Source organism: Rhinolophus ferrumequinum, chromosome 7 (genome assembly GCF_004115265.2).
Source record: "Rhinolophus ferrumequinum isolate MPI-CBG mRhiFer1 chromosome 7, mRhiFer1_v1.p, whole genome shotgun sequence".
NCBI lineage: Eukaryota > Metazoa > Chordata > Mammalia > Chiroptera > Rhinolophidae > Rhinolophus > Rhinolophus ferrumequinum.
Window position 1 is genome coordinate 2,583,757 of NC_046290.1, and position 25,205 is coordinate 2,608,961.

Sequence of the window (25,205 nt, forward strand, 5' to 3'; positions counted from 1 at the left end):
AGGATGACACCCTTGTTGATTTCAGAGTCCTTTATTTTCATCTGCATCTAACTACTTAGGGCCTGAGCAACCCACAGTCCCACACAAAAGTGGTCTCAAAGTTAGTCCGACAAGAGTGCAGTTACTGTTTTAAATTTGGACTTATAAAAACCTGGCTCGATGGCCAACGTGACGCAGTGTAATGGCATTGAAGATGTCCTTTCCCATGAATCACGGAATTGCTTCTTATATGGTCTTTGCCTTCACAGTCTTTCATCTTTCCTCCTGTGGTTGACCAGATGTTCACTAGTTCTACGCAAAGCCCAGCAGATGGGAAATAGTTTGCATTTAAGTTAGATGCCGGTCTAAACTTCTTTCCAATAAAAGCTGATACACCATGTCGCCAGCTACCCAAGATGGTCAGGGAATATTAAAAATGAAGATGGACAGCCATTGATTTGGGTTTTTAAGATGCAATTCTACTTAAAAGAAGGTTGTATCATGTCCATGCTTTATCAAAGTTATGTTGTTTCTCAGTATATCAGATACACATGAAGCTGGAGAAGAGTTAAATAGTTAAAAATAACAAAATTAACAGGCCACTGCTGGTTTCCACCTGCCCTGGCTCTCTGCAAGGTACTTTTATGCACAGTATTAAAGCATTCAGTCCAAGAAAAGTGCCTGGAGCACAGCAAGCAATCAGTGAGAAGCAATTAATAAATGCTGTTGAATGAATGGGCACGCGGGTGGAAAACTTGGGGCGTAGGTGTTATTCCTCCGTCTTCCTTGTTATACAGACGAGAGCGACGTACAGAAAACTGAGCAGACTGCCTAAAGCCATGTATCTAGTCAGGGTCCCAACAGGGATTTCAGCCCAGATTGTCCCACTTTAATTTTAATTTTCTACCAACTTCAAGGAGAACCTTCATATTGACAACACCCATGTCTGTGTTGATATTAGCAGAGTTTTAAATGATAATAACAATTATATTAAATCCCAGTCATGTCAGGCATCGATCAGTGTTTTCAAAACCTGTTGAAATAAAATCTCAAATAACAACAGGTCCAATAATCTCCAATAACAACAGCCCAGTTACTAGCAGAGTTCCTCTTTCCTTTAGTCCTTGTTAGACGCTGAGTGTGCTCATTTCCTTGGGCATTCTGAGTTGTCTCTGATGCATCATGTATAGAACCAGCTTTTACAGGTGGCTCTGGGTCCCCAGGGACTAGACGTTAGGGAAGGCTACATGTTGGGATCCCAGGACTATTTTTGCTCCATCTCAGGGTTCTCCTTCCTCAAAATTTAAATTCCCAACAGCAATGAACCTGGAGGACTCTTAGAACTCCAGAGCGCCCCCTTTAAGCCACATTTTGGGCCTCGAGGAAATCAGCAATTCAGAGTGTGAGCTTTAGGTTCTCATATAGCTGAAATGTTTCCCGTTGGGGCTGCAACTGGCTCCCTCTGTACAAGGAAATGGGATTGATCTTTCGCGCTGATGTGGTCCTCACTTTTCCTAAAGTTGATGCAGAACAGTGGTTTTTGATGTGTGTGTGTGTGTGTGTGTGTGTGTGTGTGTGTTTTAGTTGTTGTAATCTTTGTTGAGATACAGTAAAAAGAAGACAAATAACAAAACAGAGTATACAAGAAGGTGGGGGAGGAGAAAGAGGGGAGGAGATTATAATAGAAGAACAAAGGAGGAGGGAGAGGTGGAAGCAGTGGCCTTTTTGCCTTCGCGACAGTTGTGGATGGGGTCCAGAGCCAGTGTCCTGGGGTCCCGGCCATTCAGCCCCCCCCACTGAGGGCATTCTCATGCCCCCCCAGAGGCCCCTGAAGGGCCTGTGCTTAGGTTCAGTTTCAATCGCAACTCCAGGGCTCTGAAATTCAGAAAGGGCAGCTTCTTTGTAGCCTACCCTGGTCTTGATCCCATCAAACAAATATCATCTAATGACAAAACGGAACAAAGAGCACGTTCTCCCCCTGCCTTCACTCTTCCAGAATCCACAGTGGTATGAGCTACAAAAAACTGGTAAGTGCCCAGGTGAAGTGCCAGCCCATAGCATTTTTTTCTAAAGACCTAAAGATTTCAGAAAATGCGTTTTACTATAATAATAATGGTAGTAACCCAACGCTGCTAATAGTTCTATTTAAATTGTGACTGCCTCTCCATTCTTTTTCATGTGTGCTAAGTTTTTTAAGTTAAACGACATTTAACCTACTCAACTTTAACATATTTGTATGTGTGTAAAAGTCAGCTAGAAACAACATTCACAGTAGACACCTGTCGCGGACATCCCAGCTATGGTGCTGCTTTCGGAATGCCTTCACGTGCGTTTGACACTTCAGTTAGAGGACATGTTCCATACAGCAAGCATTTAAGTGGGGGATTACAGCTCCCTTTGCCATTGTTCTCAGTGTGTGCTTTACTATGCTCCTGTGTTTGGATTAGTTAAGTCTAGTATACACTCTGTCACTTTAAGGACTTCTGATTTGTCCAGGGTCTTAAGGTAAGCCCCTTACAAGGTCCCTCTGAGCACCCCACCACTGACATTCACTGGCTGCATGGAGCCTCTCTCATGGTCTCAATCATTAGGGTACCACTCTCCTCTGTGCAAATGTTTGATCAGCAAGTAAGGAGCACGTGTGCTTTCCTTTTTTTAGTTCAGTATTTGTCGTTGCATTTTGGAAGACACGTGTCCTTTACTGAAAGCCTGGTGTAAATCACTCTGTGTTTAAGGTGTTAGAAGAAGATATGACGTATGGCTGGTTAATGTCCTGTTTAGAGCTATGAAATACCATATTTAGCTCTTCTTCCTTACCATGATGGAAATGACCTGAATAGGGAACCAGCCACTTGATCTACCAAAAGTTGACTGATATTGCAAGAACTGAAAGTAGTCGTGCTCTCCAATCCCTCCCCACACTCATCACAGTCTAAAGTTCATGCCTTTCAAAGTTGACTCTCAATTCTGACTCTCAAAATTTTCAGGAAATTATTCAAGCTTGAATTTATGTTTAAAAAAATTTATGTGGTAGTAATAATATGCAAAGTGAGGCATGTTTAGGATATAGTATGCTTTTGCTGCTGTTGCTGTTTTTTTCCCTTATGGTGCAGAATCACTTCTACTGATAGAAGAAGCAGGCTTCACGTGTCTTCGATTGTATGTACTTAAAAGCACTTAAAGTAGCTTAGATGCTTTCCCCACTCCAGGAGCTGGATGCCTCCTACTGTGAGGGGTGGGACCAAGCCAGTGACAATGTCTGTGGAGAGGTCTCCCAGGGTCACACAAGCCTGGTCTCTACCGCAGGGGATTGGTGTGGGCTGGGACCTCTCTCGTTTTAGTCTTTTCCATCACCTCCCTAAGGCCCCAAGTGGCCTACCTGGCACAGGCTTCCTTCTGAAAAGGTCTTTCAGGGTTTTACTTCATGGAACTCAGGGTAAAATTTCAGAGTACAACAGCATCTGGCACTCTTCATGATACGTTAGGAATATGGAGTTTAAGCCTACTGTGTGGACGTTAGAAACAGTGTCTCCTTGCTTATATATACGTATATATAATGTATTAACATAAGTGTATGCACACACACACACACACATCTATATAGCTAGATCTATACCAACAGCTATAGCTATTTGTAGGATTTGAAGCTAACTTACCTTTGTTTGCTGTCATAGGAACAAGTAGAAGGTAGGACTGATAAAAACACCTCCCATGTTTCTGAATTGGCAGAGCGGGCCAGCTGTCGGGCTGGCAGGGTGTGGAAGTCTGATCTGCTGTGAGGTGGCACCTCCATCACTCTGCAGCTTGGTTGGAAACAAGGAGACAAATAGCAACATGTCTTCCAGTGTCTCTTCTGTCATAAGGACACAGGCAGCTTGGACCATTAATAACCACGAAGATAAGGGCCTTATTTCACAACTGCGTTGTTGTCTCTCAGTGTGTGTGTATGTGTCTGAGACAGGGAGAAGGAAGGAATGAAAAACAAAACAACAACAACAACAAAAGCAGTGATAAATGTGGCGAGGATCAGACTTAGATGAAATACATTTGATGTCCAAACTGATTAGTGTTAAGGAAAGTAGATTTAGTAGATTTAGTTTCATAGCTCTTGAAGTCACCAAGTGAAAACACACGTCAGAGAAGCCCAGGCCCTGAAGCCTGCAGGCAGGTGAATCGGGCAGTCCCCTGCATCCTTCCCCTACCGCCCCCGACTGGCAGCCCCCACGGGACCCAAGGTCCCAGCTGCTGGGAGGCTGAGAGTCCAGCTCACTGAATGAGAAATCAGCTCAGATGAAGCTGGAGAGAGGGAAAGGAAAAGACGAGACATCACATCATATTTCCTACATTATTTGAACTTCACCTTCTCATCCGCAACTCTTGTTTACCATCGGGAAGATCCACAACTGTAAGTAAGGATGCCTGTCATCAAGCGTGATTTTTCACCCTGGTAAAGTGAATTTTCATTATCTTTTTCCACAGCCGAGTTCTTGAGGGAAAATACAGGGCATCTGGCGGCTGACCCAGCTCACCAAACTTCCTCTACTGTCAGTTTCAGTCTGTCCTTCTTAGAACTGAAATCTTCCTCCAGCTTTACTCCTTGCTGGTCTTTCTTTAATCGAAGGGGGAGTTAACCTGTCAGCGGGCACACACAGATGCTCAAAGACAGGACAAACTGGGCCTGGAGATGGAGTGTCTACATTCCGGCTGAAAATGACCCTTGTCCAGTAACAGTTAGATGTAACGAGTCTTTCGTCTCCCTGCACTTCAGAAGGAAGAGGGGTGATGGGGTGGGGGAGGGAAGGAAAGGGCACAAAGGTTTGTGCTGCTTCATTTCTCTGAGACAATGGCCTGTGCCGACATCGTCTATTCAGTGTGGAAGATGGGCCGTCAAGTAAGGCAAGACAAATGTGATGGCCTGATGGATTATTCCCTGCACACCAAGTCAATGAGCTTATTATCACTGCAATTACATTACTAATGTCAACAGATGCTACGTGTAGACAATGAGGCTACAATTAAGTGGGCGCCCTTCCCCAGAACACCCTGTGCAAACTCCCGCACTTCAGAAAGCTCAGATGTTTGCCTGGACACATTAGGGGCTGAGAATAAAGCCAGTTGTGTTCTGGCAGTGGGTGGCTGAGGACAGCATTCTCTGCTTACAGGACAAGGAGAGCACGCCCCGTGATCAGCTTCTCCACATCAAAATCAGAGTTTAGTGACATCTATAAATGAATCTGGCTTGAACAATAACACTCAATGTAGCTACAAACATATGCTGGTTATTTGTTCCTTGGGAAAATGTTACATTATACTGACAGTTTGTGTTTCTGAATGTAGATGGTGTTTCTCATTTTTCTTAAGAAGTCACTATACAAAGAGACGTTTCCCAACAATGGATAATGAGTTTTTCCTATTAGTATGTGTTTCTGAATAAAATAGAATACCGCGCCCAAATTGCCTTGCCATTCTCTGTCCCCAGATGACCCTCTGCGAATGGACGGTCTGAGCCCTCGTCGGCAGCGGTTCTGCCCCCTAGTGGTCACATGAACTCACACTTGCTCGTCCCCACCCCGCCCCCACAGGGCGGGCTCATACATGCTTTCCCCCTGCTGATGGCACTCTCAAATGCAGGGGGCGCTGTAAAAGGAGAGGGAGGTGGAAATCAAGGTGGATATATTCTAGGTTTCCAGACACAGACATTTAGTCAGAATAATTTATTTCGAAATTTAAAAAAAGAGTAAAATGGAAACATCACTGTGGAAACATCACTGCACTCTTTTTCCAGAAGAAAACCAATGGAGGCAGCGCTCACACGCAGGACGTGAAAACAAATGGAACGATTCACTGAGTGCTGGCCGTTCTGGACACTGGCTCTCCAGGTCTCTTTGGTGGTTCATTACATCATCAGACAACCCTGGTACTGAAGACAATATGCTCACAGGCATTGCTTTGATGAATATCCATTGGATTCTTCCCAACCAACTCAAAACGTCAGAGTTGTGATTCCAAGGTAGCCTGCCAACTGCTGACGATGAATTCCGGAAGAGGACCCAAGCGCAGGGACTAGATGCCGCCATCTTGTTACTATGCTGAACGTCTCTCCAGAGGCATCAGTCAGACACAGGCGGCCCTGGGATTAATCAGGAATGGTGACATAGGTCCCATTTTGAGGAATGACTTTCCTTCCGGGAAACAAGTTCTCAACCTCACAGATGAGAATTTCTATATACGTTTTTATTCCTTTCCAAATATGTCTTGGCCAGTGAAAACTATCTCTAATGACTATTTTAAGGTGTTTATTTTCTGGGATTTTGGTGATGAGTTCAGAAGGGTGGAAGATGAAAAAGGAACCATGGCAATAAGAAGCAAGGGATAAGAAAAAGGAACTTTTCTCCTATAGATACACATATAAATTCATATGGATAGTGGAAAATCACAATTAAAGTTAGTTTAATGTGTTAGGCACCAAGTGCATGCATGTCCCAAAAGAAAGCGTCTGGCTGGAATTAATATTTCTAGACTTCCTGTTATGATCCATTTATAAAAACAAATATACAAACAAGCCAGAAGACAGGTCCCATTTCTCCTCTTAATTAAATTTGCATCAGAGAATCTAATGAAAATGAAAGTAAATATACTACAGGTTATCAGTTGTAACCATCCTAAATATTCTCACCACATAGACCCACATTCTTTCAGAATTCTAATGCCATTTGTGTACAATTTTAAATTAGAATTATGTCAGTACTAATATAGAATTCAAAGGACGCCAGCTTATCAATAGTTTCTGAACCCGATTATAGAAAGTGTGTGCTCTAAAAAAAATCAGTTTAACCATTGAACTGCATGGGCAGTAAGTGAAAATTTTAAGAGGCAAGTATATATTCTAAGAGGAAAATAGTGGCTTTGAAAAGAAGGATAATAGATAGGTAGTATGATAGACAACGTGAAGATAAAGATGCAGATTAAATACAAGCAATGCTGTAAATAAGTTTAAATGTATGGCAGTACTGGCTGAATCAGGAACAGATATTAGAGTGTCTCAGCTTTCTTTGGCTCCACAATAAAATAGCCATACAAGAAATACCAATTCAAGCTTGTGCTTTCTTCGTTTCTTCCTCAACAGTGATTCCACGGGCCACCTGTGAAAGGACAGTAACTCAACGGGTGTCTGGTGTGGCCCTGGCAATGGGCAGGGAGGGCTGTGTTGGGAAGGGACACTGGCAGTGGGGTGGGTGGGGGGCGTGTTAAGCACTTTGCTGTCTGTAGAGGTGTCAATATAACTTCCATGTTCCATCAGTGAATGAGTTTAGTGAATGGACTTCCAGTTCTCCCCAGTCAAGTGGGGCCTTGAAAGATAGATTTTTCAAGCCTGAATTTTGCCTTGCGATGGGTGGAGATAATCATTCAAAGGACTTTTCAGGAAATATAAAAAAAATTCTTGCCAGGCCACATTTATTTATTTTCCCTCCATCGTTCATTATACACACAAATGGCATTGCTTTATCAAAGTATAGCTAACCTCATTAGAAAACAATAAAGGTTTTGAATTAAAAATTGAATGTATGGGATGTCTAAATTGTAATTAACTACAAAGATATCTGTTAGTATGCAGATGAGTGCCTAAGAAGCATTTGATTTGGGGTTTCAAACCACAAATTATTCCTACTTTTAAGGTATCCCATTTCTAGTCTGCATCTGTCTTTCAATAATATGGATAGGTTGAGTCAACATTTAAGCTTCTTGTGTTTGTCTTTCTTTAATAGCTTATAAAACCACAGGTGACTGCCTGAGACGTCATAAATCAAAGCCTTTTGCTGTCACTGCAGCTGCTGATCACGGATGGGCCAGCCTCTGAGTGTCCTACTGTGCGCCCGTTCTTCACTCACCTTCAGAGCGCTGGTCTGGCTGAGCTCATCACAGCCCACCACGCCACAAACGCTGCACAGGTGCCAGGCAGCTAGCGAACTTGCCATGGGCGTCTCCGCCCACCACATGCTGAACAAGTGTGTGTGTGTTCTTCGTACGGAGGGAGACCTGCCATCACTGGTGATTTCCATGTTTCTCCTGGTGTTTCTGGAGACAAAAGGAGATCTGGCCTCGTGTTCTCTTGCTCATTTGTTTTGCAATGTTCCGAGCAAGAGAATACAGACAGATTGGCATAGACACTAAACAGAATTCACTGTAAGGCCCACCACACACTCTCCTTAGTTTGAATTCCTACTGTGACTTCCTGTCCCCAGATGGCCTAACTGTTCAGCCATTACCAGTAGTTCTTTCGTTTCTGTGCTCACTGATGCTTAGGACAATTGCCTGTGAGCATACAGTGTCCCCAGCCATGGCCGGAAGTCACATTCTGTTCCCAGCAGGTGAGTGCCTCTTTCCCAGGCTGGTATTTGTCCAATGCTGGTCCAACTGCTCTAAGAAAACAGTGGGTTTCATAAGGTTTTCGGCTTCAATCTCCTTTCGAATAGTTAGCTGGACCGAAAACCTGTCTAAAGGAAATAGTCCACTTGTGACTCTGTAGAATAAAAACCTCGTCCATCATCTATCCCTTCTCACCAGAGGCACAGTATGATATTGTTGTTTTATACCGAGGACAACTACAGTCACTCCCACCTCAAAAAAAAAAAAAAAAAGCAGCATCTGAAATAGCCCATGGTGGGCATTTCTCTCAAATTCGTCATCAAGCCCATGTTCCTACATTAGGAAACATAGGAAACACAGCACTTTTTCAAAAAGGGAACAAACAACTGCCAGATCTCTGACGGTACCATTTTCTGTCTGCCGCCCTAATAGAAGCCGATGGATCCACAGCCCACCATGCTGCATTTTCACAGGAGAGCATGGAACCACATCATTTTCTGGCAGTTTTGCCAACGAGTTGGGGAGATTATACATATTCAGAATTGTTCCAGAGGGGCCACAGGGCCTGCTCCTTGCTGCACCCCCTCTGTCATTTGGTTTTCTGAGCCATGCTGTGTCAACCTGAGCTCCCGACATACAAGAACTGAAAACAGGAACTGCATATTTCCAGCACATTTCATAAACAAACCGTTCTGACTTCATGTCAGGCAGGACCACGCAAAATTTGGTTTTCTCCACCAAATTTGGCTCCCAGCTGTGATGTGTCAATTCAGACAGGAACGAGTAATTGTATTCAACCCTAAAATCAAGCTCCCAGCTGACATTTTGTATTAACAGTATCAGAAAGCAGGTCTGTTTGTCTTTTAAAAATAGTCGCTCTGTGGTAGCTGTGAATTCCAGCCACGCACAGAGGCACGCTCCTCTCAGGTAGTGCATGGGTACGGGTGTGAGGACGGCGGCCCACCTGGACGCTCCGACCCCACCGCCACTGCCAGGGGGCGCAACTCGGACCCTGCACCCCGAAAAACGGTGCAAAGGAGAGCACAGCGGGCTGTAGGCACATTGCGTTAAAGGAATTATCTTTTATTTCTCTATTGAAATAATTTCCCAGTTAACCTGTGAAGGAAAATCAATAACGATTATAGAGTCCAGGTTCAAGATGCTACCTCTGAAACTGATGGCCCCCAAATAATTCTCCTGTTTGTATTCCTCCCTGCTCTTTTCAGGGTTGGGCACGAGGCTACCCTTCACAGTGGCATCCAACTCGGGAAGGCAGAACCATGTCCGCAAGCATGGTGAAGAGGGGAGCTGGACCCTAGGGCAGGAGCTGTCTGTCTCTAACCTTTAGAATGCTGGACTTCCAAACAAGCGAAATAGCATAGTCGGGTCCTTGGCTCAGTGTGACAGCGCAGGGGCTGCTCAGCGACGACCCGCCAGGCCAGCCTGAGGGGAGCCTGTTAAGCAGAGGTATGAGAACACATTTGGGTAAAGAACAGACCAGGACACCTCTTTAAAACCGTCGTTCCTTAGGTAATGGCATTGTTGTCATGAAACCTGCCAGCTTACCCAGCACCTACTTACAGGCCTTTCATTATTTGGGTGTTCCTTCGGGAGAGTGGGGTCGGCTGTGCTTCTATTTTGGTAAAACTAAACCACGTCACATTGTACTGTAGTGTTTTAAATGCAAATATGTCCAAACTTCACTACGTGCTACTCGAGAGCCGGATTCCCGCCCCACCCCCCACCCCCATCATTTTGAACTATCCCTGTAAGCATTTGATTCCACAATAAAAAATTAAGTCACATCACGTTCTGGTTGAATGGTCTCTTTTAAAGAAATATAGTTGATCACTTACAAATTTAAAAATGCCAACTTAAAAACAACAACATTTGAAAAATATGATTATGCAAATTATACTGTTAACAAAATTTACACATAAATGAGAACATTTTTTCCCACCAGAGTTCTTATTATAAGGAAACCCTGGGAAGTAAATTACCTGCAGAAGAGTAGAGTATAAAAATGTATTAAAAGCTGTAAAAACTAAATGGAAATGTCAAACATAGTTATTTATATTAGAACCCAACAAAACCAAACAAAACAGGTGACGGACTCTTCATAAGCCATCTGCTGAAACCAGAAGACTTGTTTTGCTCTCCTTTAGTCAACTTCACTGTGGGTTCTTCGTGGGCAGGTTTATAATTCTGATTATGTGATTTCTTCTATAGCACATTTTGGAGGTCTAATTCCCAGGTCAGTGTTTTTGACTCCTTCAGCAGAGTATTCAGACTATTTCACCTTGAAATATAGACCTAATACCTAAGACCACACCAATCATACAAAATGCTATGACAAATGTGACTCCACAGCGGAATGTCAGCTCCTTATTTGAAAGGACTTACTTGTTGGAGTGGTGTTCCTCTGCCCACCCCCTCCCTGTCCTTTTTCTTGTCCATTTTTGGGCCTGACCACGCCCCCGGGGCCACTACATTTGCCCCCAGACAATGAAGCCTCAGGGCATAAAGCGTGTAGCTGTGACAGAGGGCCCCACCCACTGGAGCTTTTCAAGTTGATGGGAAGTAGTGACACTTGAGCAGGACATGGCTGGCTTGCTGGACCCTGACAACCAGCTGTGAGCGCTCCGTGGTGCGTCCGGCAGCCTGGAACCTTTGTGTGACCTCCACTGTCCCCCAAGGCCTGCCCGGGGTGGCCACAGCTCGGCAGCTGCATCAGCAAAGCCAACTGAGAAGAAAGGGCTCCCCAGTCTGGCCTCTGATTTCTCACATTTAATTACCTGATTCCCTTTTCCTGCGGTCATGGAGAAAATGGAATTACATCACGCACCATAGCTCTGGAAAAGCATGCAAGGTTTCTAACAGAGCCATTGGTGACAGGCAGAGTAGGCGTGCCCCTTGTTTCACATCAGATATTAGCCTTTCCAAATGAGCCCAGGCCTGCCCACGCAAGGGTCTTCAACAGACAACACAGGGGAGCAGGTCTCAGTGGTGTCACCCCTAGCACCTCACAGAGGGGAAAACTTCATTTAGCTTTCCTGGTCTGGCTAAGCCATCTCCTGATCTTGGGGGATGGGAAGAGCTTTTAGAGGCCCTGCCTTTCAGCTCCAGTACAGATTTTGTTTAAATCTGAGATCCCCCACCCCCACCAGAACCACCATATGTTACCTTAATCTCTTTTCACCTTAAACCTTACTCAGCTGCACACTAGCTTTTAAGCCAATTCATGATATCTTACAGAACTCAAGGAGGAAAATGTCCTTCTCATTGCTAATGGCACCCAAAGGACATAGTAATTTCGCCATGTTTAGACAAAAGAGATCGCACTATGACCGCATCTGCAGATAAATTCCATCTGGTGCCATATGACATAGTTGGGTTGATAGATGGAGACTCACCTCTCAGTTTCAATTATGTGGCGAACCCTAGGGGTCCTCCTCATAGCCCTGGCTGGTTAAGACGATTTCAACAGCAACCATAATCACCCATTAGGACTCTTTTAAAATCCTTCTTGCTTTAAAGATGCAGATTGTGTTCAATTTCTAAAAATGAGCACCTTAAAAGACAATAAAATTTTCTATCACTTACTCATCTGTTAAAATGATATTTTTTTTCCACAGAAACAATCATTACTACAATGGATTGAGACACCCCCCCACACACACACATACACCCTAAAAATCAGGGTTTGTGTGTCTATTTTGTTGCCAGGCATTGAGTAGCAGTGGGAGAAGTGCCCTGAGTGAATTTGACCCATATGAGCACAGATGTGTTGAACTCCTTTCCAAAGTCCTTCATGGGACACTGAAGATAGTGGAGCTGTATCTCCTGATTTCAAGATCATTGAAAGCTAGTAGAAAAGATACAATAGGAACAAGGCAATGCTCTACAGAAGGTAGACTAAGAGCCACGAGAGGGTCACACAGAGCCGTATTGGGGTCCTAAGGGCTGAGGGGTCACACAGGCCTGGGGACAGGAGAAGCTCCATGAAAGACATCCAATCACATTTCTGCCTTGAAGAAGCGAAGACTTCCTCCGTGAGCCGCCAGGAAGGCCCCCTTCTAGAGGAAGAGTGGAAGACGGTGAGTGGTCTAGTGTGTCCTGATGGAGAGCTGAGTGGGCAGCGTGTGGGAGCTACTGCATGATGGTTAAGGGCCAGCTGCTTAGCCCTCTGGTTGCCAAGAAGTGTGCACTTAATAACATAGAAGATGTAAAGGAATCAAGAAGTTTATGGAGCAGAAAAGAGTTATTCCTATGGCTCAGTGTCAGGGAGGTCATGTGGAAGTAGTGTTTTAAATAGATGGGCAGGAATGAGTTGAATTAGAGGATCCTTGCAATAGTCCAAAGAAGACAACCCAGGAAATGAATGTGGCAGTGGGTAAAGGTGCAGATCAGACACAAAGGGCGGGAGTGTCTCTAGGGCTTGGACCTTGACCTAACGTGGATCAGGGCCCCCTGAGCTTTGCAGCACAAGGAACGGAATCAGGAGGAGCTGGTATGGGAAGGTTAGCCATCAAGTTGTTTTTGGGTATCTTGAGACTATGGAAGGAACAGATTTGTTATTGGGTATAGATTTCCAAGCATGTGGTTAAAATATTGAGATTGGGATTTGAGACTTTGAGTCACACTATAGAGGTTTTGAGGTTTATAAGTTTACAAGAAGAGCACATTGAGATAGAAGGGACAGGTATGGACAGCTAAGGACAGAGACCTTTGCATCATTTTTGTTTAGTCATAAGGAACTGGTCAAAGAAGTGGAAATCAGCGTGAGCAAAAGAAAAAGCTGTAATCAGGGCAGAACCTGGCATCCCGTGGCCAGAGGACCGAGAGAAGCTGTGGGATTTTGTAATTAAAAGATCCTCACTGACCTTGTGAGGAAAACTCTAGGACTCCTCTTGCTTTTATTCAAAACTAAAGAGCAAATGGAAGAGGTGTCAATGAAGGTGACATGGATTGACAGTTCTTCTAAGATGCTAGACAGTGACAGAAACGATAAAGTTTATTTAAACGCCTTCAGGAATATCAGAGTGAAGAAAAGGATTTGTTCACTCATTTAGTCACTTAACAATTACCCACACAATGTTTTATATCTTCCAAGTAGTCTGCCCATCATGGGGAATACAGCTGGGAACAAGATAAACTCTTATATATGACAATTGTCAGCTGCTGAAGGAAGAATCCATTTTGATGGTGGTTGGGATAGAGACCAAGCATGGAAGCTGGGGATCCAGTCAAGAGTCCATACAGACTCCTGGCGGGGAGATGGTGTGACCCAGAAGCGTACAGTGACTCCATTTTGGAAACAACGCACTTAAGATCACACCAACTTAACCGTGTTCTCCAATTGCCCTAACAGCATGACCTTGACAGGGTTGCTGCACATGGAGCCTGACTGGAGTGTGTTGAAGAATTAGAGAGGGGAACAACTATGAATGAGATAGTTTTGAAGGGATGCTGAGAAATTAGCAATGGCTGGTCAAAGACAACACACACACACACACACACACACACATGCACATGCATCCTTCAGTGACAATACTGAAGCATGCGTACAGGCAAATTGGAATTGTCCCGTAAAAAGAGCAGGTTTCATGGTGCTGGTGAAGGGACGGTATCCAAATGCAACTGGAGTGCTTAGTCTTTGATCTGAGAGACTCATTGTATTCTTAGTAAAGATTTTTTTAAACATTTAATATTAGAATAGTGTTAGATTTATAGAAACATGGGCAAGAATACTACAGAGAGTTTCTGTATGTCCCACGCCATTTTCCCTATCGCTATTCTTACTGTGGTGCATTTGTTCCCATGAATGAGTCAGCGTGGATACATTACTATTCTCCAAAGACCACCTTTTATTTGGACTTCTTTAGTTTTCCCTGTTGTTCCTATTTCTATCCTAGGATACTAGCTAGCATACCGCTGGTGTCATATCTCCTTAGGCATCTCTTGGCTGTGATGGATTCTCAGACTTGACTTGGTTTTAATGACCATAGCAGTTTTAAGGACTTCTGGCCAAGTATTTTGTAAAGTGTCTCTCAACTGGGATCTGTGTCATTTTGCTCATTATCATCCATGGCTGTAGTTATGGGTTCTTGGGAGGGAGACCACGGAGGTAAAGTGCCAGTTTCATCACATCATATCAAGGGGATGTCCTACCAGCATGACTTGTCACTGCTGGTGTTGACCTTGACCATCTGGCTGAGGTCATGTCTGTCAAGTTTCTCCCCTGTAAAGCACTCCTCTCCCCACCGCTATTCTATAAGGCACTTTTTGGAAGGAAGTCACTAAGCAGAGTCCATAATTAAGAAGGGGGCAGGTATGTCCCAATGTCTTGAGGGCAGAGCAACTTCCCAGAATATTGGGAATTCGTGTACACAGGTTTTTCTGTTCTTCTTGGGTGGAAATTTAAGAAAAAAAGAAAGAAATCTGAGAGATGTCATAGCCTGCTTTTAGCTAAATCCAGCTCCTCAGCAGGACCAAGGAAGACTGTGGAAATGGGGACTCGTTTGGAGGCTAGAGAGGATGTGAAACCAGCAAAACTTGATCAACCAGAGATGGGCTAAGTTTTCTAAGTTTTGCCAAGTAAGATCGTGGTTTTACTTACGTCCCCTGGAATCAAAATTATTTCAGATAAGAAAACCAGTTGTGATATTTGTATGTGTTTGTAACAAAAGAAATGACTCCCCATTATTTTCCCTGGAAGATGAAATAAGCAACTTCACATCTTCCATAGCTTTTTTTTAACAAGCTAGAGTAGTTCTAGTATAAAATTGGGGGAAAAGGGTCATTTGTCACAAATATGAGTTGTTCTCTGTGTTTGCAGTATCAAAGAGAATACAGTTAATATCTCAGGTCCTGTGTTTTACAGATAATATATTTATGTGTACACCCAGAATATGTCCATATGGGCTCTAAATTGATGTAAGCTCTATTTGTATTATTGGTGATAATGTGTCTTTTGGAAAACAGAAAGGTCATTTCATTTTGTTTTGTTTCGTTTTTAAGATTGTTTTGATCTAACAATTTTTGCTTGGGACTTTATAATTTTGCCTGTCTTTTCAAAGCTCAGTTGAGTACAAGAATCAGTGACATTTCTGCAGTCACATGAATATTCTTAGTTTGCCCTTCCCAGTGGGGTCACACGAGCAATGGCTGGGTTCATGGTGGAATGCCTCTCCTGACCAATAAGTGGATGCATGTTTGTTCCTTGAGTCATTGAAATGTCTGCCTAACTGGCCCTGCCATCAGACAGGAAGCTAGGTCTCCTTGTCAAGTGTAGAGGTCTTCTGTTAACAAGTCTTCCTGTCAGTATCTTTCTCTGCCATGTAGACAACTACCAGCCTCTCCAGGGTTGAGGGTCACGGTCAAATTCATTGTTGGGGTGTTTGGAGCTCAGAGTCCTGGTGGCCCTACTCTCCTGAGTGTGGACTCCAAGGGATCCACTTCTCATCACAGTTGGAGGGGCGAGTGGTGGGGTTGGCCTGGTCCTCGGGGGGCTCTCTGCACTGCACACTGGGACCCCTGGAATAGCTGTGACTTGTAGGCAATGAATGCTCCTGTTCAGGAATGATCTGAAGATGTGGGAACAGCAGTGCAGGATCTGGTCACAGTGCAATTCTTACATCGCTGGGAGATGCTCTGATTATCTCAAGTGTCTGAGAAGGGCTCTTCCTCTTTGGTGGAGCGAATCCCCATTAACATTCAGTGGGGCTGATAAAGGAGCTTAGATCAATGCTGGGCTCTCTTCCTGTGTCCCAGGACCATGATCAAGCCCCACCTCTCCATGGTGATCAGGATGGAGTGAACTAGGAATAACCGCCACTTCGCTTGGAGGCACCTAGTGAGTGCAGGTCTTTGCTGGAGAGGAGCAGGGGGCGCTGGCACCAAGGGACTCCCAGGGGTGTGTTCCCCCAGCAAATCTTTGTCCCCCAGACATTCTTGGAGGGCTTCGCATCATTCCTCTTTTTCCTACCCACTCATGGCTTTTAAACCTTCATTTTCTATCACTCTCTGGAGATCACCTTTCACAGAGGAGCTCCTCCGTTCCTGCCCCTCCCCCTTGCCCCCCAAACTTCACAGGCGATGCACAGGCCAGCATGGCAGACTTCACCCCTGGGTTCCCTTCATCCCAATTTCATATGAATGTCCCCTCTGCAGATGCTCAAGAGGGAGAAATGGGGAACCAGAGTTCCATCCTGCTCAGTTTTTATATTTAGAAACTTGAAAAGTCCTCAGCAAATGAATGATCAGTCTGTCACTTTGAAGTCCTTAACAAGACGATCTCCTTTTAATAACACGTGTGGAGAGAGGTGTATTTGTGGGGAGGGTAAGGAAAGCAATTATAAAATATTTAGAATAAAAGTGAACCATCAAAGCCATAAAAATGAATGCAGCGGAAAGGAAACCTGGAAAGCCCAGGCTAGGGAGATAGTCTGTGGACACATGTGCCCCCGGGTCTGCCTAAGGTTTCAAAGAGAGGATTTAAAATAAAAGTCACTTCACATTTCCTGCTGAATGAGTTTGTTTTGGTTTTTCTTTCCCAGTGTTTTATCTCTGGAATCTTACAGTCCAAGGGGCACTCTTCTCTCTAGAATCCTCACTTAATCACCTGAAGGTAAGTGGAAGTAGAGACCAGCCCAGCAAGCATTCACGGATGTCCTCTGCAAGGCAGCTAATTAGGCGATTAAGTCATTAAAGGGATATGCACATCTGAAAGGCTGCAGCCTGGCCACTCTGGGAGCGATAAAGACCCAGTGCAAACTTTCTTCTCACCAGTCTCCCTTTATACTGAAAGGTGATTAATCCACTTAACTCAGCCAACACCCATCCATCCCCATTTTTTTTTAGTAGAAAAGGAGAAACTAAAGCCAGAAGGCTTTTCAGGAGCAGCCTTTGAACAAGGTACAATAACAAATGCCTCTTTTTGGGGGGTACCTTGTGAAGAACAGGATTTCAATAGCCAAAGGCCAAAAGGACTTCAGTAAGTGGTCCAGGGTTGGGACACAATGGTGACTGGCATTTAGGGATTAGCCTATCAGATCATTAGCCTGATTAGTAAACCAATGCCTTTTGATGTGGACCCTCTTCACACACCTTTTGTCTTTGCTAAATGAAGGGATGGCCTTTTGTGTTGCGTTTTCTCCCAGGTGACTCCCGAGGGTTCCACAGACTTAGCACAAAGCCAGTGCACAAAGAGATACTTCCCTGCTTTATCTCCAGGACACAGCAAATCCAATTTTCTGAGGCTTCACCTTTGGAAGGGAGCCTCTGTTGGAAGAAGGAAGAGAAGGAAAGAAATGGTGTTGTGTTTTGTTTTGCTTTTTAAGAAGTGCGTTATATTCTGAGAATGAAAACACTGAACGTGTCAATAAATCGGGCTGAGTTTGAAAGGTCATCGGTCTTAACAAGATGGCAATGACTAGCATTTAAATATTTATGAATGCACCGATATCCTTGAAAGTGAGGTGACATGTCACACAGTATGCAAGCAATTGCTAAAAGGGTGCCTCTCACAGCTCAGGCAGCGACCCTTAGGGCTTGGTACCACCTTCCAGCCCTTCTGCATCCCCCCGCCCCCGCCCATCTTTAACGAACCCCCCCAGGATGAAGGTGCGTTTGCTACGTCAGTAAGTGCGGTGACGAGACAGCGTGGAGGCTTCTCTTCAGTCTGACCTCAATCCAGGCTGACGTGCTGTCCATCCAATGCTGTCTGCCCAATGCCTGCCACTGCTGGTGGCCAAGGGTCACAGGCTGCTCCAACGTCAGACAGGAACAGAGGCTGCAGCAGGGGCTGCCCGTCCACTGGGCGCCAGCCCAGAGCTGCCCTGCAGACAAATTCAGAAACCAAAGCTGTGTCTCATGTTCAGAAGTTGCGTCTATGTCCACGACTGGTAAGTTAAACGTTTTCCCCGTACTTACAGACCACGACCAGCCTCTCTCCTGGACTGCGCGGCGTCACACAGTTCACACATTCAATAGTGAAATGTGAAGCTAGAGTGAAACATCGGCCCTGGATGGTTTTCCTACGTCAGTGTTTTATCCCGCATGCGTACTAAGTACATACTCCTTGGGCAAAGCGTTCAGATGCACGTGGTCTTTTCAGACCCACAAGGTTAGGTGTCCCGCATACAGCATCCACCTCAGAACCCCACAAACACCTAGACTGCTTCTATGGGCCAGGCTGACCTTTCTTGAGGAACCAACACTACCAGAGGCTGCCGAGCGGCTGCAGTAACTAACATCACCCCATCGCTACTCCATTTAATTTGCTGGATCATGCTGCCTTTTCGAACAGGAAACACTGAGAAGTTCACCCCAGCAGAAATCATCTCCATATGCAACAGAAAAGGAAGTGACTCAGGGAAAGAAGCTGCACTGCCTCTGAAGAGAGTTCCCCCAGAGAGGAGAATGGATCCCGCTTCTGACGAGATGCTCCGCTGTCCGCATCCACCCACCACTCCCCCAGAGGTATTCCCCAATATGGTCCAGGACCCTTGTTAGAAGGGCGGTCAGAATGGACATTGGCTGCTTTCTCACACTTCTCTTACATTTTCCTGTGTTTGTTTTCCCCCCTCTGTTCCTCCCTCTCTTCCTGCCTTTCTATATGAATTTTATTTTATAAATGTATTATTTTCCCCACTTGACTTTCACGCATTCAACCATACAAGACTGTCTTCATTTTACTTTATTTGATGAGTCAAAGCTCAGCCAGGTTGAAGTGTGGGCACTCACACGACTGGTGGTCACTGCCACACACACCATGGCGACATCATCACTAGTCATTCGTACTGTCTCTATATGTTCTCTCTCTTTCCCTCCCACTTGGATCCCCTTTCATCATCTCTTGTATCTCTGCTGGATCAGGGTGGCTGTGGTCCTTGCTGTCATTTGGTAGCCTGAGGTTTTAAAGATTAGATGTATTTAATTTCCTCTAATAATTAAGGAATCCCATGATATTTCCCCCAACAAGCATTTTAGAGAACCTCACGATCTAGTCAGGAAGTAGGGGCTAGAGATCAAAAGCACCAATTCTACCCCAGGATCCCAAGGTCTAGTGAAGGTCACAGGAAGGAGCCACTGGAGGGGGGTGGGGGCAGGAGGAGGCTAATCCAGGGATCCCTCTAACACAGGCCAGGTAGGAGGTAAGGGACCCCCTTGTGGGAAGGGTGTGCATGGGGCCGACCTGTCTAGTTTGTAAAATTTAGTAGATGTATCATTGCTAGTAAAGTTTGGCTTGAAGGCTGAAATTACTTCAACTATGGGATTACTATGATAGTTATTGAAAACCAAGAAACTTAAGATAAATGATAAGCTTTCACTTGACCATCCCTCTCTTCAGAAATGAGCTTTGTAAATGGAGGACAAGTATCACTTAAATAATATTACACGTTTGAAGTATTGGGCAGAGCAACTTTCAAAGAAACCGAGGGGTACCTTTGGATACCTGTACCCTGAATGATATTAATATGTGTTCCCCACCAGAGGATTTAATAGGGTATTCTTTCAAGATTCATTTCTGTTCCTTCCACTTTCATATTAAATCCACAAGAAAAAAAAGCAACACAAAGACTAAATGGTAAGGAGTGCCATTATACTATTTTTCTTTTCAACCAGAAAAGAATGAATCCCCCTATTGCCCACAAGTAAACTAGCTCTTATATTTCTTCCTTTCTCCAGATCACAAAATTGAAATCTATGTAAAGTAATTTATTCATTATGTTGCCTTTGACATTCAAATATACTTTTGTCTCAATCACCTGTAGTTGAGAGTTTCCTAGTATGATCCAACATACATTTTAATATACCCTAAAGGTATATCACTCTCACACACACATCACAGAAATGTTGAATGCATTACCCATTGATTGATCTTAAGCACCCAGTATTGTATGTAAAATACATCCTGATAAGGCCATTGTGTGTAAATAAACCTGTTGGAGAAGCAGTGATGTTCCAGACCTTTCTCCCTAATGCTCTCAGTGAGAGGACTGCCATCCCAGCAAAACACGGGACAGATGGGCAGCAGGATCCTGACGTCCAGGGAGCCAGTGGGTGTCTCCATTGAGAGTACCTACGTGATCTAGTCAGGAAGTAGGGCGCTAGTGGAGCATCACATCTATCTGTATATTAACACAGATTATTGTCCAACATCAGAGTCCCACTTAACATACAAGTGTGATTTGCTGTCAGAGCCTAATGATCCTTCAGGCTCACTTTTGGCCAGTCACTCATGTTTGTCACATGTCACAATCAAGCTGTGTTTCCTGACTACATTTGCCATCCTGACCACCCGACTGTAGGATCTGGAGACATATTGAAAAATACCAGATTTGGGTCTGTTGTTTACACTTGCCTAGTTCCCGCTTAATTGAATTACTGACCTAGGGAGGGAGTCTCTCTTGAAAGTCAGCTGAGAGCTTAGACAGAGAAATGTTTGGTTTCTGACTGGCAGGCTTCCACAGCACAGCAATGAGATGCAGGGCTTTATAGCTGTGGACATTCGACGGTTTCACCAAAGAAACTGACAATTTCTTCTCCCTTCACATCCTTGACCTACTGTGAGACTGTCAGTTTCTGTGCACATAGGAGGTACCTGGTAGAATGCTTAATCATACTGTGACTTTTTTGAGGTCGCTTGATGACAATGGATTCAAAATTAAGTTAACCTCTATCTTGGTGTCCTACCTGATACAAATACTTCCCTGGAGGAAACAGTGAGGGATAGTTACGTTCACACTTGTCCAGCCAGTGACCAGTGACCAAAGCCACTGCTATTTCTTTGTCTAAAGCTCAAGGCCTGGAAAGTCCTTATTTCATTTTTTTTTTTTAATGTGGCCATTTTCTTTGGACCTGGATTCTAAAACACACCTTACATTTTATAATGTCATATTGTGAGGCAGACATGAAATAGTTGCAAAGTTAAGTTTGTTCAGTGTGAACACTGGTCTGTTAAACTGTACTTTGTTGGTTTCTTTTGATAACTATCCATAGCCCATAGCCCCTAGAGGAAAGTGGGTCCTGCATATCCTCCCCCACCATCAGGGTGTGTGACGATGACAGCCAGCTTTCCACACATTCTGCCAAAAGTGTAAACAGCTATTTGCAGCCTTGCTTTTTGACCTCAGGTAACACCCCCACACACACACACCCCTCCCCTCACAGCCCCACACCCAGCTTTGACTGTATTGGTGACAATAATGCCTTCTTCCTTTCATCTGTAGTCAGGGGACTTTCGAAGGCCAATCTTGTTTTCAATGCAATATTGCCTTTTGCAGACATTATTTGGGAGTCGGTACTGGTAGAAACTCTGGGCATGTAGACACAGAGAGAGCTTTGTGACTTTCGAGCACATGGATATTTTTACCAAATGAAGTTTACGTCCAGAAAACATTGAAGGCTTGTGCGTGTGTGCTGTCGCCATCGGTGGACAATAAATTCCAGGACCATCAGCTCCTCCACCACCAGGTGAGACCCTGCAGGCCCAAATGGCCTTTCCCAGGTGAGCACAGACATCTACACCTTCCCAAACAGTGGTGTGAAGAGGTGCTGAGGCACTACATTGTCCAGGTGTTTTGTTCTACTTGGTAACACAAAGAAATAAAGACAGGGCATCTTGGTTTTTAAATTTATTTTGTGTGTTTTATTTTCTCTTGGATATTTAAAAGTCATATGTGTATTTGCAATCGTGATAGATTATATATATGGATATACGGTGGAACTCGGTTATTGAACATAAACCATTCCGGAAGACTGTTCGAGTTCTGAAACATTCGAAAAACGAGGCACGGTTTCCCCATAGAAAGTAATGCAAAATGGATTAATCCGTTCCAGACCTTTAAAATCAACCCCTAAAACTGAAAATTTAGCATGAATTTTACTACCTAATGATACCGTAGATCCATAAAATTTATGGCTTTTGTAAACCGAAATGTTCATCAACGGAGATGTTTGAAAACCGAGGTACCGAGGTACATATATTTATAGATAGATAGATGATAGATAGATTACATATGAGTAGATAGATGATAGGTGGAAAGATAGATGACAGATAGATTGTAGATAGATAGATGATAGAAAGATAGATAGCTACCATGTTTCCCTGAAAATAAGACCTAGGCTAACAATCAGCTCTAATGCGTCTTTTGGACCAAAAATTAATATAAGACCTGGTATTATATTATATTATAAAATATTATACCCAGTCTTATAATAAAATAAGACTGGGTCTTATATTAATTTTTGCTCCAAAAGACACATTAGAGCTGATTGGTCAGGTCTTATTTTCAGGGAAACATGATAGATACATAGATAGATAGATAGATAGATAGATAGATAGATAGATAGATAGATAGATAGATGATAGATAGATGATAGATAGAAGGATGGGTGGATGGATGGATAGATAGACAGATGATAGGTAGGTAGATAGATAGATGATCGGTAGATGATAGATATAGATGGATGGAGCATAGATAGATAGATAGATAGATAGATAGATAGATAGATAGACAGATAGATAATACATAGATAGATAGACCATCTATAATAATTGCTCCACAATATGTGTGTTTGAAGGTATTATTAACTCTATTTTGGAAATGCCAGTTTTATTTCAAGATGAAAAGAAGACATCTGTAGTTGCATTGGACTCTATTATATGATGACTCTGGAATGAGAAGCTAATGTTGAAAGTGGTCTAGGATCCAGAAGTGAAAACGTCACTGGCAGCCTAAGCATGCCTTTCAGATGAGCTGACATTGCTGGTCAGTGTCACCAGGAGGGGGTCCTGGGAGCCAGGGAACCACACTGACTTACTGTAACTGAACCTGGGTTGGAAGGCCTTCACAAGTGTTTGCAAAGTTTAATCTCTCTCTCTCTCTCTTTCTCTATTTTTTCATATTCATAGGTTCATTTGTTTTGTATTTTATTAAATATGAAAAATAAAGATAAAATATTGTTTTATTTTCATTTTGGCATAGCTCTACAATTCCTCATATAATATTATCACTTTTAAGCAGTCACACTGCTCAGAATTGTTATAGGTCGAGTAGGTGCTAGCAAACTCTGGCCCTTGGGCCAAGTCCAGTCTGTAGCCTGCCTTGTAAATAGCTTTGCTGGGTCACAATCAGGCCCATCTACTCTGTATTGTCTGAGGCTGCTTTTGTGTTACGTTGATGGCAGAGTTGAGTAGTTGTGACAGAGACCACAAGCCTGACAAAACTTAAAGTGAGGACATCTACCTAGCCTTTCACAGAAAAGCTTGCTGACTCTGGTTTTAAGTTAAATCAAATCTAAGCTACTTATTTCCCAAATTGCACAATGTAGGTTCAGAGTTGTTAGCTAGTTTCCTTCCCACCTTCTGGTAATACAGGTGAGTTTTTCTCACTGGGGAGCTTTATATGAATAAAATAGGTAGTGGATTCATTGGTGTCTGACATCTCTTAATTTCATGTTGTGAGATCTGTTTGTGATGACGCATGTAGCTGCACTTGACTCAGCTTTATTGGTGTATGGAGTTGCAATAATGGATACACCAGCCTACTTGTTCATTTTCCTGTTTATAAACTTGGGGTCATTTACAGTTTGGGACATTACAAATGGCACTGCCATAGACATCTCTGTACACATTTGGATTAGTCAGCTATCACTGCATAACAGAGGAACACCAAACTTTGCAACTCAAAACAACAAACCTTGTGTTTCTCACAGTTTTTATGGGTCAGAAATCTGGGGCAGACTTAGCTGGATGACTGGCTCCAGGTCTGTCAGGAGGTTGCTGTAAAGTATTTGAGTGGTTGGCTGTTGTCTCATCTGAAGGTCCGATTGTGGAAGGACCCTTCCCCTGCCCCCGCCCTTTCAATCTCAGGCACATGGCTGTTCACTGGCCTCAGGTCACCTCAGCCTCTTGGTCAGAGACTTGAGCTCCCGACCAAATGGGCCTCTCTCTAGGCTGCCCGAGTGCCCTTAGGACATCCTCCAGAGTGAGTTCTGGGAGAGGGAGAACCAGACACAGAGGGACAAAAGCAGTCAAGGTGGAAGCTACAGTCCTCACCCTCCGAAGTGACACCTCACCACTTCCAGTGCATCCCTCTTAGTAGAAGTGAGCTGCTGAGTGCAAGCCACCCTCAAGGGGGTAGAAATGAACGTCCATGTCTTGAAAAAATGCATTTCAGAGCATCTGTGAACATATTTTAAGACCGCCACACATACATCACTTAGAGTGAAATCATTGGTTCCCAGCATTTTCATAGATTCATTTTTATTTGGCAGGGACTATACAGTCACTTCCCAAGGTGGCTGGTGTCACCCACACCTTCACCAGCTCTAGGAGAGATCAGGTAGCTCCACATCATCTGTATTTGCTAGTGGCAATCCTTTAAGTCCAGCCATTTTGCAAGCCAGTGGGTTTGTAAAAAGCTCAAAATGGGAAATGACAAATATTAAATACCAAGCCAGCAGCTAGATACTACACATACATACATAATTAATCTAGGAGGTATCATTTTCTTTAGTTTGTGGATGAGCTCAGTGTGTTTAGATGACTTGCCTAAGGCCACACAGCAAGCAAGCAGAGCCTGGAGTTGGAACCACATCTTCCTAATGTTCGTGCTAAGACCTTTGTCCAATGGCTCTTTGGAACCTATGTTGAGTCAGTGGAAGCCAGTCCCTGGTCTCAGCTCCATGACATGGGTTGGGTCACTCCACCTGGGCCCATCCCCAGCAACCACAGCGGGTGTCCGTTTCCTCACCTTTTACAGTTGTGAGTAAAAGTCATGTTGGTAAGCCTTGCTGGAGTGAGCAGCCAGCTGTGGACCGTGCCATGGGGCCCAGGGCTGTACTCATCT